Source organism: Lepisma saccharinum, chromosome 21 (assembly GCF_977018435.1).
Source record: "Lepisma saccharinum chromosome 21, izLepSacc3.1, whole genome shotgun sequence".
Taxonomy (NCBI): domain Eukaryota; kingdom Metazoa; phylum Arthropoda; class Insecta; order Zygentoma; family Lepismatidae; genus Lepisma; species Lepisma saccharinum.
Genome location: NC_139249.1, coordinates 22,554,774 through 22,569,732, shown reverse-complemented (window position 1 = coordinate 22,569,732; position 14,959 = coordinate 22,554,774). Strand labels below are relative to the sequence as shown.

The 14,959-nt window shown below is 32.4% G+C and overlaps 1 protein-coding gene across 2 annotated transcripts in view; it reads right to left on the bottom strand.

Moving 5' to 3' along the window:
• Positions 1 to 14,959, bottom strand: part of LOC146004272 (azurocidin-like) — a 44,851-nt gene that overhangs the window by 24,198 nt on the left and 5,694 nt on the right. The window lies entirely within an intron of this gene.

The following is a 14,959-nucleotide window of genomic DNA, read 5'->3' as shown; positions in this document are numbered from 1 at the left end:
TCTGTACTATGAAGAAGGGAGAGCTATTAGGGACGGGGCCTACAGTTTTCACCATTTGCTTTTATCACGGGGTAACGAACCTAGGACCCTTTGATTATTGATTTAGGTAGTAAATGTATGTTACTGTGTGCTATTTAATTTAATTTTGAGTTTATTTTTTACCAAACTTTGACTTTATGTCAAACATTTTCACAGCTTATTTTTATTTTTACAAAAATAACACTATTTGTACTATTCAGGCAACATTTTTTATTAAATTTTGGACTCGCAAAGATATTTTTTCTACGTTTAACTTATTATTTTACAACTTTATATTAATTTTTTTACCAAAATAACACTATTTGTACTAATCAGGCAATATTTTTTATTAAATTTTGGACTCACAAAGACATTTTTTCAACTTTTAACTTATTATTTTACAACTTTATGTTAATTTTTACCAAAATAACACTATTTGTACTATTCAGGCAACATTTTTTATTAAATTTTGTATTTACAAAGAGATTTTTTCAACTTTTAATTTATTATTTACAAGTTTATGCCTATTTTTTTACTCAAATAACACAATTCTATCTGTTCAGGAAAGACTTTTAGTTACATTTTCGACACACAAAGTGTGTGTTCTCAACTTCTATCTGTTTATTTCACAAGTTTAGGCTTATTATTACCAAAATAACACAATTCAATCTGTTCAGGAAAGACTTTTAGTTATATTTTCGACACACAGAGTGTGTGATCTCAATTTCTATCTGTTTATTTCACAAGTTTAGGCTTATTATTACCAAAATAATACAATTCAATCTGTTCAGGAAAGACTTTTAGTCGCATTTTCGACACACAGAGTGTGTGATCTCAACTTCTATCTGTTTATTTCACAAGTTTAGGCTTATTATTACCAAAATAATACAATTCAATCTGTTCAGGAAAGACTTTTAGTCGCATTTTCGACACACAAAGTGTGTGTTCTCAACTTCTATCTGTTTATTTCACAAGTTTAGGCTTATTATTACTCAAATAACACAATTCTATCTGTTCAGGAAAGATTTTTAGTTACATTTTCGACACACAAAGTGTGTGTTCTCAACTTTTATTTGTTTATTTTACAAGTTTAGCCTAATATTTACTCAAATGACACTATTTATATTATTCAGGCACCATTTTTATTACATTTTGGACTCTCAAAGACACACACACACACACACACACACACACACACACACACACACACATACACACACACACACACAGAGAGAGAGAGAGAGAGAGAGAGAGAGAGAGAGAGAGAGAGAGATATTTTTTCCAAGTTTACAGGATTATTCTCTAGTTTACTCAAATAACACAATTTAGATGTGTTTTGAATTATATTTTGGATGCAAAAGTAGGTTTTGACAAGTTCTACCCTTTTATTTTACAAGTTTAGGCTTATTATTACTCAAATAACACAATTTAATCCAATCAGGAAGGATTTGTATTATATTTTGGATGCACAAAGAGAGGTTTTGAACTTTTTTATTGATTTTTTGCAGGGTATGTATTAATTTTTATTTATTTTGTTTTGTATCATATATACATTTACAAATTTTTAACTTAGAGTTTAGTATTTATTTAATTTTTTCAAAAACACTAAAAAAAAGTATATTTAGCTAAAATGTAAGCCACAGAATATATTATTATTATTATTAGGGTTTACTGATTTCTACTATGCTATTTTTGGTTCTGTATTTCTATATGTATTTATTTAGGGCAGGTTACGCCTGCCACGTAGGAAAGTTTGTTTATTTTAGAGTTTGCTGAGTATTTTGTTACTGCTATACTAGGTAAAAGTTTTCTAAATATACCAGATAGAGCTCTATATACTTTTGTTTTTGCTATTTTGGAGATGATGCGATCAGCACCACTCTCCATTTGCTTTTTATTTTATGTACCCAATATTATTTTGAGGCTTAGTGAATTCTAGAGCCTATTTATGCAGGAGAGAGGAGAGAGGACTTGAAAATTTTGATCTCAGACAACCCACAACTATTTGTCAGAGTATTTTAAAGGATATTTTATACTTATTATGTGCCACTAGAATATCAAAGCTTGCTTAATTTTTATGTCTGTAACGCATTTATTGTATTTCTAGCTAAGGCTTACTGGATAAAGTACACGAAATGTTTAACATTTCAACTATTTGCTTTTATACGAGGGAAATTTTTTAGTGTAACGAAAATTATGATGTGTCTATGAGGTCTGAAACCCCTTTACCGAGGGACGCTTACTAATATTGTTCCTTTTTTTAAAAAATATATATAACCATTTAACAATATAATTACAATACGAAGTTAACAGACGGCTTAGGGGCCTAGGTCCACTTTCCAAACTTTTTTACTATTCTAGAAGAATTATTTAGCTTTATAGCTTTTTTCAAGGTATTTTTGAAGTATTACTGGTGTTTGGGTGCATCAACATTTGGGTTATTTCCATTTGGTTTATTATACGAGGCTACAATCACTAGCTGAACACTGAAATCCTCAGATTGAAACTTAAAGCTTAGGCTGTAACTAGGGACTTAGTATGTATATCGACAATTTATAGGACAACACGAACCTTACAAAGGATTGTAGGTGACGTAGGACCAGACGCCAGAGCTTTGTTAATCTGCAAGAAGCACTTACAGCTAATATTACGAGGAAATGAGGTTGATTTTTACTGTTTCACAAGAATGCTATCTTTTATACACCCAATATTTGCTTTTTCAAGTAACTACATGTGCCAGAAGCACTTACAGGCCAACTCTAACTAGACTTCGACTTATTTTATATCAGGTGCTAAATTTATAAAGAACTATGATTGTGTATATTTCTGAGGAAGTACGCAAAAGCAGATTACCCGATTAAAGTATCTGAAAAACAGATTTTTCTATGTAAGTATATTTTAATGACTGGATTATTTAACAGATCAAACAGGAAGACTGCAAAATTCATTAAATGTAGTTCTATCGTATAGGTGGTTTCAGAGATATGAAAAGAACAAATATAAGATTTCGCTTTTTTTGCTTCTGAGGCTAATCGCGACGCTAAGGGTAAATGGCGAGGAAACGTAACGGAGGAGAAACAGTCCCAAAAGTTATGGGCTGCATGTAAGTTAATACCACAGAGATATTACAGTAGGTGTAGGTTCTACCACCAGAACATTTCTATCATAATAATACTGGTTATGCTGTACTGTTAGCTAAAGATGCTGATATTTGAGAAACTTAAAAGCTTATTTGCAAAATTTTAGATAAATAATAATCTGTTAGACTGTAAACATATTTTATATCCATTCTGCAAAAGATCCGATGACAAAATCTAAAATTGTAACAACCCTGCCAGGGACTTGAACCCTGGACAGATAGGTTAAAAGCCTAGCGCTATACAAACTAAGCTACCTGCATTTTTAAAATGTTAGTTATGTTAAGAAATATATTGAAACACCCGAGAACACTCTTGGTCTGGTTCGACAGAGAAGGAGACAACATTTCCAAATTTTTACAGACTGGGTGTATTTTTCCACTATAGAGGCCTCACTATATGTAATTCGAAACGCTAAAGTTCAGCTGGCTTCCAAAATTGAGGCAAAGATTGTGTTTGACGAGATTAACAAGTTACAATTATATCCAGTTACGGACAAATAAAGCTAAAACTCTCAGATTTACTGTACTAGCCAAGTTTTAGTAACATTTTCTTCACTTTAGTACAAATACCAAAGAAATAGGTATATTTTATTTATAATTTGACAAAATGTACTAGTATTTAATTCACAAAGTTAGGTAAAAAACAGTATTTTTTAAAAAATATTGTTACTGCCCTCAAATTTTATGTTATTTAGCCACTAACAACTGGTTTACACTGTTTGGCATCCTTTAAATAAGAAAATAAGGAATTATTTGTTTAGTATTTTTACTACTTTATATTTATTTAAGAAAACAATTCTACAGTTTAACTTAATTTTTAACAAATTGTTACTAATTTATATATCAAAGTTATGTTATTTAGAGTGTATGAAGGCGTATAAAGTTAATATTTGCACTTATCAGCGCAACTAACAATTATATTTTACACAAAAGATAATGTTTACAGTTAAATTACTTGAATCAGAGAATAATATTTTACAGTAATTGATTCATTCAGCACTAGTCAGTACTTTTATGCATCAGAAAGTTTTCTTAATTTTCTATTACGCATGCTATTTTGGGCTATTCTTAAAATGTATTTCTAAGGCAAACTGGTTTAATTTTCTGCTTATAATGCAAAGTTGACATAGTTTTCGCACAATGCATTGTACATTTGTTATATTCTCTACTTACAATCCAAATATTATGCTTATTTAATGTATAACTAACTAACTCTCTAGCCTTTATAAACCCGAATGTTCATGGCTGCAGCAACACATGCCTTTCATCTGTCCCTGTCCTGAGCAAGATCTATATACTCCTTTCCTTCCCTACCAATTTCCTTTAGGTCCATCTCTACATTATCCCTCCATCTTTGTTTTGGTCTTCCTATTGTTTTTTTTCCATCAGGTTTCTCAACAAGAATTCTGTATACTCTTCTTTCCTCTCCCATTCGTACCACATGATCTACACACCTAAGTCTTCTTGATTTAATCATTCTAATAATATCTGGACATGAATACAAATTACGTACTTCCAATTTATGTAACCTTCTCCACTTATCTGTCTCCTCATCTGTTTTAGGCCCAAATATTTTCCTAAGGATTTTATTTTCAAATACTTTCAATTTATGTTCTTTTTTCAATGTAAGGGACCAAGTTTATTTACTGTATTTAACTTTTATTTTTTGTAATTAACAAAAATTAAAAGCGTATACTGTAGTTATTATATTTTTTTCTATCAGCTTATTTTGAAATTAATATTATTAGGTATAGTCTTTGATTTATAACTATATGGCTTTTTATCAATTTATCTAAGAGTACACGCAGACAAACACATGTGTACACACTTTTATGTAAATAGATATGCCTTTTTTCAATATTTTAGTATGAAGATTGCACTTAGCTATTTAAGCAAGGGTAGGAAAAGTAGGATTTCTGAGAATTTGTTGCAGGATTTTGTTGTCCAAGTATAGATGAGAACTGAGCTGGGAGACTGTTTTGAACCTTTTCATGAGAGTTTGCATGTGAACTGTATGCAAATTGAGCACTATTGACTGTGCATGCTTCTAAGTTTTGCTGTTATTTTACATCAACTCTGTGAGACTGTAGTCAGTTTTCCCATTTCAAGTAGTTTTTATTGATTGTATTTGTATATGTTGTGGGGACTTAGCAGTTTTATGTTATGAGGCACTTTGTTGTAGAATATGTTTACATGATTGTTTTGAGATATTGTGTATCTGCTGTTTTACTTGTAATTATTTTCCTTCTTGTGTTGTGTATTTGACTATATTTTGTCCAAGTTCGTATTATTTAGAATAATTGTTATTGACTTGTAGATGTAGGGAGTAATAATCCTTTGCAAGATGCCCTATACTTTAGTCTGAACATTATTCTTAGTGTTCACTTTTGAAGCCTTAGTATTCTGGTAGTATTATTAATGTAGAGGTAAATTAGGCTGAAACGTAGGCATTTTTTCTGATAAATTATACTCACTTAGTTGTTTCAGCAGGTAGAAGTTGCATGATGGTTTACTGCTGATGATGTTTATTTGCTCTTCTTATGTACTACGTATGATGTAGCTTACTTGAGTAACTGGAATTTTCTACTGAAAAAAGGATTGTTTGTCTATTTTATTCCTATGTTGTTGAGTTTGTCCATAAGCAAGCCATGTTTTTACTCTATTCTATGCCTTGGAAGAATCTAGATATATTGTGTTTGCAGTTTTATGCTTCTCTAAGGTTTCAGCTATGTAGTTTTTTAAACTGTGCTATGGCTTAACTATTGATTTCTTTTTCTGGATGCCATGTTGGTTCTGTGTATTCCTTTTGCTGCTTGAATTTGACTTAGGTTGTTTGCTTTTTTTCTTAGATATTTATTTGTTTATTTGTTCAGTATTTTTTATTTTTTAATATTTTTTTTTACATGAAAAATTGAAAGTACATTGTTAAAGTCGAAGTGTGTTAAAATTTAATTTTTCAAAGTTAAAGTTTTAAAAATACAATTTTCTAAAATTAAAAGTTATAATAGTATATTTTTGTTAGTAGAAGTTTTTATACTAGAGCAAATTATTTTGTTGTTAATTTAAAATTTGTTAGTTAATGTAAAATTAAAGTAATTAAAAATCAATTTTTCAAAGTTAAAGTTTTAAAAATACAATTTTCTAAAATTAAAAGTTATAATAGTACATTTTTGTTAGAAGAAGTTTTTATACTAGAGTAAATTCTTTTGTTGTTAAAGTAAAATATGTTAGTTAATGTAAAATTAAAGTAATTAAAATTCAAAAGAAATAAAAAATTAAATGTAAAATTAAAGTAATTAAAATTAAAAAAAATAAAAAATACTGAACAAATAAACAAATAAATATCTAAGAAAAAAAGCAAACAACCTAAGTCAAATTCAAGCAGCAAAAGGAATACACAGAACCAACATGGCATCCAGAAAAAGAAATCAATAGTTAAGCCATAGCACAGTTTAAAAAACTACATAGCTGAAACCTTAGAGAAGCATAAAACTGCCAAACACAATATATCTAGATTCTTCCAAGGCATAGAATAGAGTAAAAACATGGCTTGCTTATGGACAAACTCAACAACATAGGAATAAAATAGACAAACAATCCTTTTTTCAGTAGAAAATTCCAGTTACTCAAGTAAGCTACATCATACGTAGTACATAAGAAGAGCAAATAAACATCATCAGCAGTAAACCATCATGCAACTTCTACCTGCTGAAACAACTAAGTGAGTATAATTTATCAGAAAAAATGCCTACGTTTCAGCCTAATTTACCTCTACATTAATAATACTACCAGAATACTAAGGCTTCAAAAGTGAACACTAAGAATAATGTTCAGACTAAAGTATAGGGCATCTTGCAAAGGATTATTACTCCCTACATCTACAAGTCAATAACAATTATTCTAAATAATACGAACTTGGACAAAATATAGTCAAATACACAACACAAGAAGGAAAATAATTACAAGTAAAACAGCAGATACACAATATCTCAAAACAATCATGTAAACATATTCTACAACAAAGTGCCTCATAACATAAAACTGCTAAGTCCCCACAACATATACAAATACAATCAATAAAAACTACTTGAAATGGGAAAACTGACTACAGTCTCACAGAGTTGATGTAAAATAACAGCAAAACTTAGAAGCATGCACAGTCAATAGTGCTCAATTTGCATACAGTTCACATGCAAACTCTCATGAAAAGGTTCAAAACAGTCTCCCAGCTCAGTTCTCATCTATACTTGGACAACAAAATCCTGCAACAAATTCTCAGAAATCCTACTTTTCCTACCCTTGCTTAAATAGCTAAGTGCAATCTTCATACTAAAATATTGAAAAAAGGCATATCTATTTACATAAAAGTGTGTACACATGTGTTTGTCTGCGTGTACTCTTAGATAAATTGATAAAAAGCCATATAGTTATAAATCAAAGACTATACCTAATAATATTAATTTCAAAATAAGCTGATAGAAAAAAATATAATAACTACAGTATACGCTTTTAATTTTTGTTAATTACAAAAAATAAAAGTTAAATACAGTAAATAAACTTGGTCCCTTACATTGAAAAAAGAACATAAATTGAAAGTATTTGAAAATAAAATCCTTAGGAAAATATTTGGGCCTAAAACAGATGAGGAGACAGATAAGTGGAGAAGGTTACATAAATTGGAAGTACGTAATTTGTATTCATGTCCAGATATTATTAGAATGATTAAATCAAGAAGACTTAGGTGTGTAGATCATGTGGTACGAATGGGAGAGGAAAGAAGAGTATACAGAATTCTTGTTGAGAAACCTGATGGAAAAAAAACAATAGGAAGACCAAAACAAAGATGGAGGGATAATGTAGAGATGGACCTAAAGGAAATTGGTAGGGAAGGAAAGGAGTATATAGATCTTGCTCAGGACAGGGACAGATGAAAGGCATGTGTTGCTGCAGCCATGAACATTCGGGTTTATAAAGGCTAGAGAGTTAGTTAGTTATACATTAAATAAGCATAATATTTGGATTGTAAGTAGAGAATATAACAAATGTACAATGCATTGTGCGAAAACTATGTCAACTTTGCATTATAAGCAGAAAATTAAACCAGTTTGCCTTAGAAATACATTTTAAGAATAGCCCAAAATAGCATGCGTAATAGAAAATTAAGAAAACTTTCTGATGCATAAAAGTACTGACTAGTGCTGAATGAATCAATTACTGTAAAATATTATTCTCTGATTCAAGTAATTTAACTGTAAACATTATCTTTTGTGTAAAATATAATTGTTAGTTGCGCTGATAAGTGCAAATATTAACTTTATACGCCTTCATACACTCTAAATAACATAACTTTGATATATAAATTAGTAACAATTTGTTAAAAATTAAGTTAAACTGTAGAATTGTTTTCTTAAATAAATATAAAGTAGTAAAAATACTAAACAAATAATTCCTTATTTTCTTATTTAAAGGATGCCAAACAGTGTAAACCAGTTGTTAGTGGCTAAATAACATAAAATTTGAAGGCAGTAACAATATTTTTTTAAAAAATACTGTTTTTTACCTAACTTTGTGAATTAAATACTAGTACATTTTGTCAAATTATAAATAAAATATACCTATTTCTTTGGTATTTGTACTAAAGTGAAGAAAATGTTACTAAAACTTGGCTAGTACAGTAAATCTGAGAGTTTTAGCTTTATTTGTCCGTAACTGGATATAATTGTAACTTGTTAATCTCGTCAAACACAATCTTTGCCTCAATTTTGGAAGCCAGCTGAACTTTAGCGTTTCGAATTACATATAGTGAGGCCTCTATAGTGGAAAAATACACCCAGTCTGTAAAAATTTGGAAATGTTGTCTCCTTCTCTGTCGAACCAGACCAAGAGTGTTCTCAGGTGTTTCAATATATTTCTTAACATAACTAACATTTTAAAAATGCAGGTAGCTTAGTTTGTATAGCGCTAGGCTTTTAACCTATCTGTCCAGGGTTCAAGTCCCTGGCAGGGTTGTTACAATTTTAGATTTTGTCATCGGATCTTTTGCAGAATGGATATAAAATATGTTTACAGTCTAACAGATTATTATTTATCTAAAATTTTGCAAATAAGCTTTTAAGTTTCTCAAATATCAGCATCTTTAGCTAACAGTACAGCATAACCAGTATTATTATGATAGAAATGTTCTGGTGGTAGAACCTACACCTACTGTAATATCTCTGTGGTATTAACTTACATGCAGCCCATAACTTTTGGGACTGTTTCTCCTCCGTTACGTTTCCTCGCCATTTACCCTTAGCGTCGCGATTAGCCTCAGAAGCAAAAAAAGCGAAATCTTATATTTGTTCTTTTCATATCTCTGAAACCACCTATACGATAGAACTACATTTAATGAATTTTGCAGTCTTCCTGTTTGATCTGTTAAATAATCCAGTCATTAAAATATACTTACATAGAAAAATCTGTTTTTCAGATACTTTAATCGGGTAATCTGCTTTTGCGTACTTCCTCAGAAATATACACAATCATAGTTCTTTATAAATTTAGCACCTGATATAAAATAAGTCGAAGTCTAGTTAGAGTTGGCCTGTAAGTGCTTCTGGCACATGTAGTTACTTGAAAAAGCAAATATTGGGTGTATAAAAGATAGCATTCTTGTGAAACAGTAAAAATCAACCTCATTTCCTCGTAAAATTAGCTGTAAGTGCTTCTTGCAGATTAACAAAGCTCTGGCGTCTGGTCCTACGTCACCTACAATCCTTTGTAAGGTTCGTGTTGTCCTATAAATTGTCGATATACATACTAAGTCCCTAGTTACAGCCTAAGCTTTAAGTTTCAATCTGAGGAATTCAGTGTTCAGCTAGTGATTGTAGCCTCGTATAATAAACCAAATGGAAATAACCCAAATGTTGATGCACCCAAACACCAGTAATACTTCAAAAATACCTTGAAAAAAGCTATAAAGCTAAATAATTCTTCTAGAATAGTAAAAAAGTTTGGAAAGTGGACCTAGGCCCCTAAGCCGTCTGTTAACTTCGTATTGTAATTATATTGTTAAATGGTTATATATATTTTTTAAAAAAAGGAATAATATTAGTAAGCGTCCCTCGGTAAAGGGGTTTCAGACCTCATAGACACATCATAATTTTCGTTACACTAAAAAATTTCCCTCGTATAAAAGCAAATAGTTGAAATGTTAAACATTTCGTGTACTTTATCCAGTAAGCCTTAGCTAGAAATACAATAAATGCGTTACAGACATAAAAATTAAGCAAGCTTTGATATTCTAGTGGCACATAATAAGTATAAAATATCCTTTAAAATACTCTGACAAATAGTTGTGGGTTGTCTGAGATCAAAATTTTCAAGTCCTCTCTCCTCTCTCCTGCATAAATAGGCTCTAGAATTCACTAAGCCTCAAAATAATATTGGGTACATAAAATAAAAAGCAAATGGAGAGTGGTGCTGATCGCATCATCTCCAAAATAGCAAAAACAAAAGTATATAGAGCTCTATCTGGTATATTTAGAAAACTTTTACCTAGTATAGCAGTAACAAAATACTCAGCAAACTCTAAAATAAACAAACTTTCCTACGTGGCAGGCGTAACCTGCCCTAAATAAATACATATAGAAATACAGAACCAAAAATAGCATAGTAGAAATCAGTAAACCCTAATAATAATAATAATATATTCTGTGGCTTACATTTTAGCTAAATATACTTTTTTTTAGTGTTTTTGAAAAAATTAAATAAATACTAAACTCTAAGTTAAAAATTTGTAAATGTATATATGATACAAAACAAAATAAATAAAAATTAATACATACCCTGCAAAAAATCAATAAAAAAGTTCAAAACCTCTCTTTGTGCATCCAAAATATAATACAAATCCTTCCTGACTGGATTAAATTGTGTTATTTGAGTAATAATAAGCCTAAACTTGTAAAATAAAAGGGTAGAACTTGTCAAAACCTACTTTTGCATCCAAAATATAATTCAAAACACATCTAAATTGTGTTATTTGAGTAAACTAGAGAATAATCCTGTAAACTTGGAAAAAATATCTCTCTCTCTCTCTCTCTCTCTCTCTCTCTCTCTCTCTCTCTGTGTGTGTGTGTGTGTGTATGTGTGTGTGTGTGTGTGTGTGTGTGTGTGTGTGTGTGTGTGTGTCTTTGAGAGTCCAAAATGTAATAAAAATGGTGCCTGAATAATATAAATAGTGTCATTTGAGTAAATATTAGGCTAAACTTGTAAAATAAACAAATAAAAGTTGAGAACACACACTTTGTGTGTCGAAAATGTAACTAAAAATCTTTCCTGAACAGATAGAATTGTGTTATTTGAGTAATAATAAGCCTAAACTTGTGAAATAAACAGATAGAAGTTGAGAACACACACTTTGTGTGTCGAAAATGCGACTAAAAGTCTTTCCTGAACAGATTGAATTGTATTATTTTGGTAATAATAAGCCTAAACTTGTGAAATAAACAGATAGAAGTTGAGATCACACACTCTGTGTGTCGAAAATGCGACTAAAAGTCTTTCCTGAACAGATTGAATTGTATTATTTTGGTAATAATAAGCCTAAACTTGTGAAATAAACAGATAGAAATCGAGATCACACACTCTGTGTGTCGAAAATATAACTAAAAGTCTTTCCTGAACAGATTGAATTGTGTTATTTTGGTAATAATAAGCCTAAACTTGTGAAATAAACAGATAGAAGTTGAGAACACACACTTTGTGTGTCGAAAATGTAACTAAAAGTCTTTCCTGAACAGATAGAATTGTGTTATTTGAGTAAAAAAATAGGCATAAACTTGTAAATAATAAATTAAAAGTTGAAAAAATCTCTTTGTAAATACAAAATTTAATAAAAAATGTTGCCTGAATAGTACAAATAGTGTTATTTTGGTAAAAATTAACATAAAGTTGTAAAATAATAAGTTAAAAGTTGAAAAAATGTCTTTGTGAGTCCAAAATTTAATAAAAAATATTGCCTGATTAGTACAAATAGTGTTATTTTGGTAAAAAAATTAATATAAAGTTGTAAAATAATATGTTAAACGTAGAAAAAATATCTTTGCGAGTCCAAAATTTAATAAAAAATGTTGCCTGAATAGTACAAATAGTGTTATTTTTGTAAAAATAAAAATAAGCTGTGAAAATGTTTGACATAAAGTCAAAGTTTGGTAAAAAATAAACTCAAAATTAAATTAAATAGCACACAGTAACATACATTTACTACCTAAATCAATAATCAAAGGGTCCTAGGTTCGTTACCCCGTGATAAAAGCAAATGGTGAAAACTGTAGGCCCCGTCCCTAATAGCTCTCCCTTCTTCATAGTACAGATAAAAAAAACCTGCGCTAAAGCGTCCTGTGCCTTGAAGGCAAACCTGAGCGGAATATTAATTGGCGGCGGAAACCGGTTCTACAAGCGACGCATAGCTTCAGAGATTTGACCCTTGCTGCGCATTTCCAGACATTCTTTGTTGTCTGGTTGAATCCCTCCCCTGCCCTACAGTATTGCATAGCTTTCCCCTGTTCTTGCGTACTGGTTAACCTTGAAAAAAACCGGTTCTGATTGGTCAATCGGGTTCTTTGTTTGTTCTGACGTTGTGACGTCATTTGACCTTGAACGCACTTCCCCCAAATTCCTTTCTCCTCTACCTGCGCCGAGTCGAGATTCTGAGACAGTATTGTGTCCAGCATCTCGTACCATCGTGTTTCATACCATAATAACATACATTATTACATAGTACTAATTATTAACGTTGCATATCGCGGGTTCGAGTACCGGGACCGTCCCCAATCGTAATTGGACCTGTACCTACAGCCATTACCACCGTTCATAGCGGTTCATAAACCATAGAAAACTTATTTTCAATATTATAAACATTAATATTAACATTTTATACATTACATACTTTGCAGTAATGAATATAAAACCATATGCATAGCGTTTAGTACCTCTAATTACCTTCTATATACATATTTTTCATAAAATAAATAAATATATATTCATAAAAAGTTATAAACATGCAAATACATAAATGTAAAGTACTCTAAGTACATGCAAATGAGTTCTAAGTACGTGCAAATTAGTTCTAAGTACGTGCAAATTAGTTATAAGTACATACAAATGAATTGCGAATATTAAATAGCAACATCCACTATCGTATTCAACTACTACTAATCCCGCTACTTCTCCTATTAAAGTTTTCCTTATTGTACGGACAATACAAACATTTAAGCCCTAGCCAGGATTCGAACCTGGCACCCCTGGCTTGGTAGCGCGCTACGCTAATCACTCCGCCACGGAGGCCGACTACCATTCGGCTACCCAGGAATCGATATGTTAATATACAGGGTGATTCAGAATCCCTATTACACACTTCTAGGGGTTGTAAAGGGGTCTTAGTAGATCAAGTTTTGATAAGGAACCCTTGTCCGGAAACGTACCGTTTTGGTACTATGCAAATGACAATATCACAGAATTTCACATCTCCCGCTTCACGGTAGGCAGCTCACATTGACGGAGGGCGACGTCTTCAGTCACCTGACGTCATGTGTGCTGCTTCCAACGTCCTCTGTTTACAATCCGGTGTGCTTCGGCCTTTACGTCAGTTGCTAGTCAGTCTTTGCGGAAGACAGTAAAGTATGGTTGAATACACGTTTGCCGAGAACACCGTCATGTTGTTAATTTACGGCGAAGCTGGAAGTAATGGTAGAACTGCGCAACGTCTGTATGCAGAGCGTTTTCCGCATCGTGTCACTCCATCACATACCATTTTTGCCCGATTAGAGCAACGGCTGCGAGAAACAGGTAACTTCAAAGTTAACTGTGGTGCTCCACGGACATGTCACACTCTCTCTCAACGTTGAAAAGGAGGTCCTTCATCGAACTGACGAGAACCCGTCGACGAGTACTCGCACCATTGCAGGTCACATGAATGTGTCTCAGAGAAGCGCGTCTGGCTTATTCTTTATAACCAGCAGCTTCACCCGTACCACCCCCAAAGGGTACAGACAATGGTCCCGGCAGATTTTGTACCACGTGTCAATTACTGTGCATGGTTTCTACACCGTTGTGTGGAAGTTCCCGAGTTCCCGAGTTCCCTCGGCTTGTTCCTTTTACGGATGAAACGCATTTCACCAGGGAAGGTGTTTTGAACAGTCGGAACAGCCACATTTGGGATGACGAAAATCCTCGTGCCTTATATTCTCATCGATTTCAGCAACGGTTTGGCATCATTGTATGGGCTGGTATAATCGATAGTCGTCTGATTGGGCCGTACCTTCTTCCGGGCCGCCTAACGGGTCCGAGGTACTTGACCTTCCTGCAAGAAGTATTGGCGCAGTTCTTGGACGATTTGCGGCTGCACATGCGGTTCCAACATGATAGCGCACCAGCACACTTTTCCCATGATGTCCGACAACATATCAATCAAACATACGGGGACAGGTGTATAAGTCGCGGTGGACCAACTCCTTGGCCACCACGATCGCAGGATCTAACTCATCTTGACTTTTTCGTATGGGGCCACATGAAGAGACACGATTCAGCACACACCAGGTATTTTTGAGCGTGTGTATTCAAACATCCTTCGGAGGTACACTGTTTACAACCAACTTCAGGGTCGCCACATCGAGCAGCTCTTGTAGTGACGCAGGTAAAGCGGGAGATGTGAAATGATGTGATCTTGTCACCTGTTTAGTACCAAAACGGTACGTTTCCGAACATGTGTACCTGATCTACTAAGTCCCCTCTACAACCTCTAGAAGTGTGTAATAGGAATTC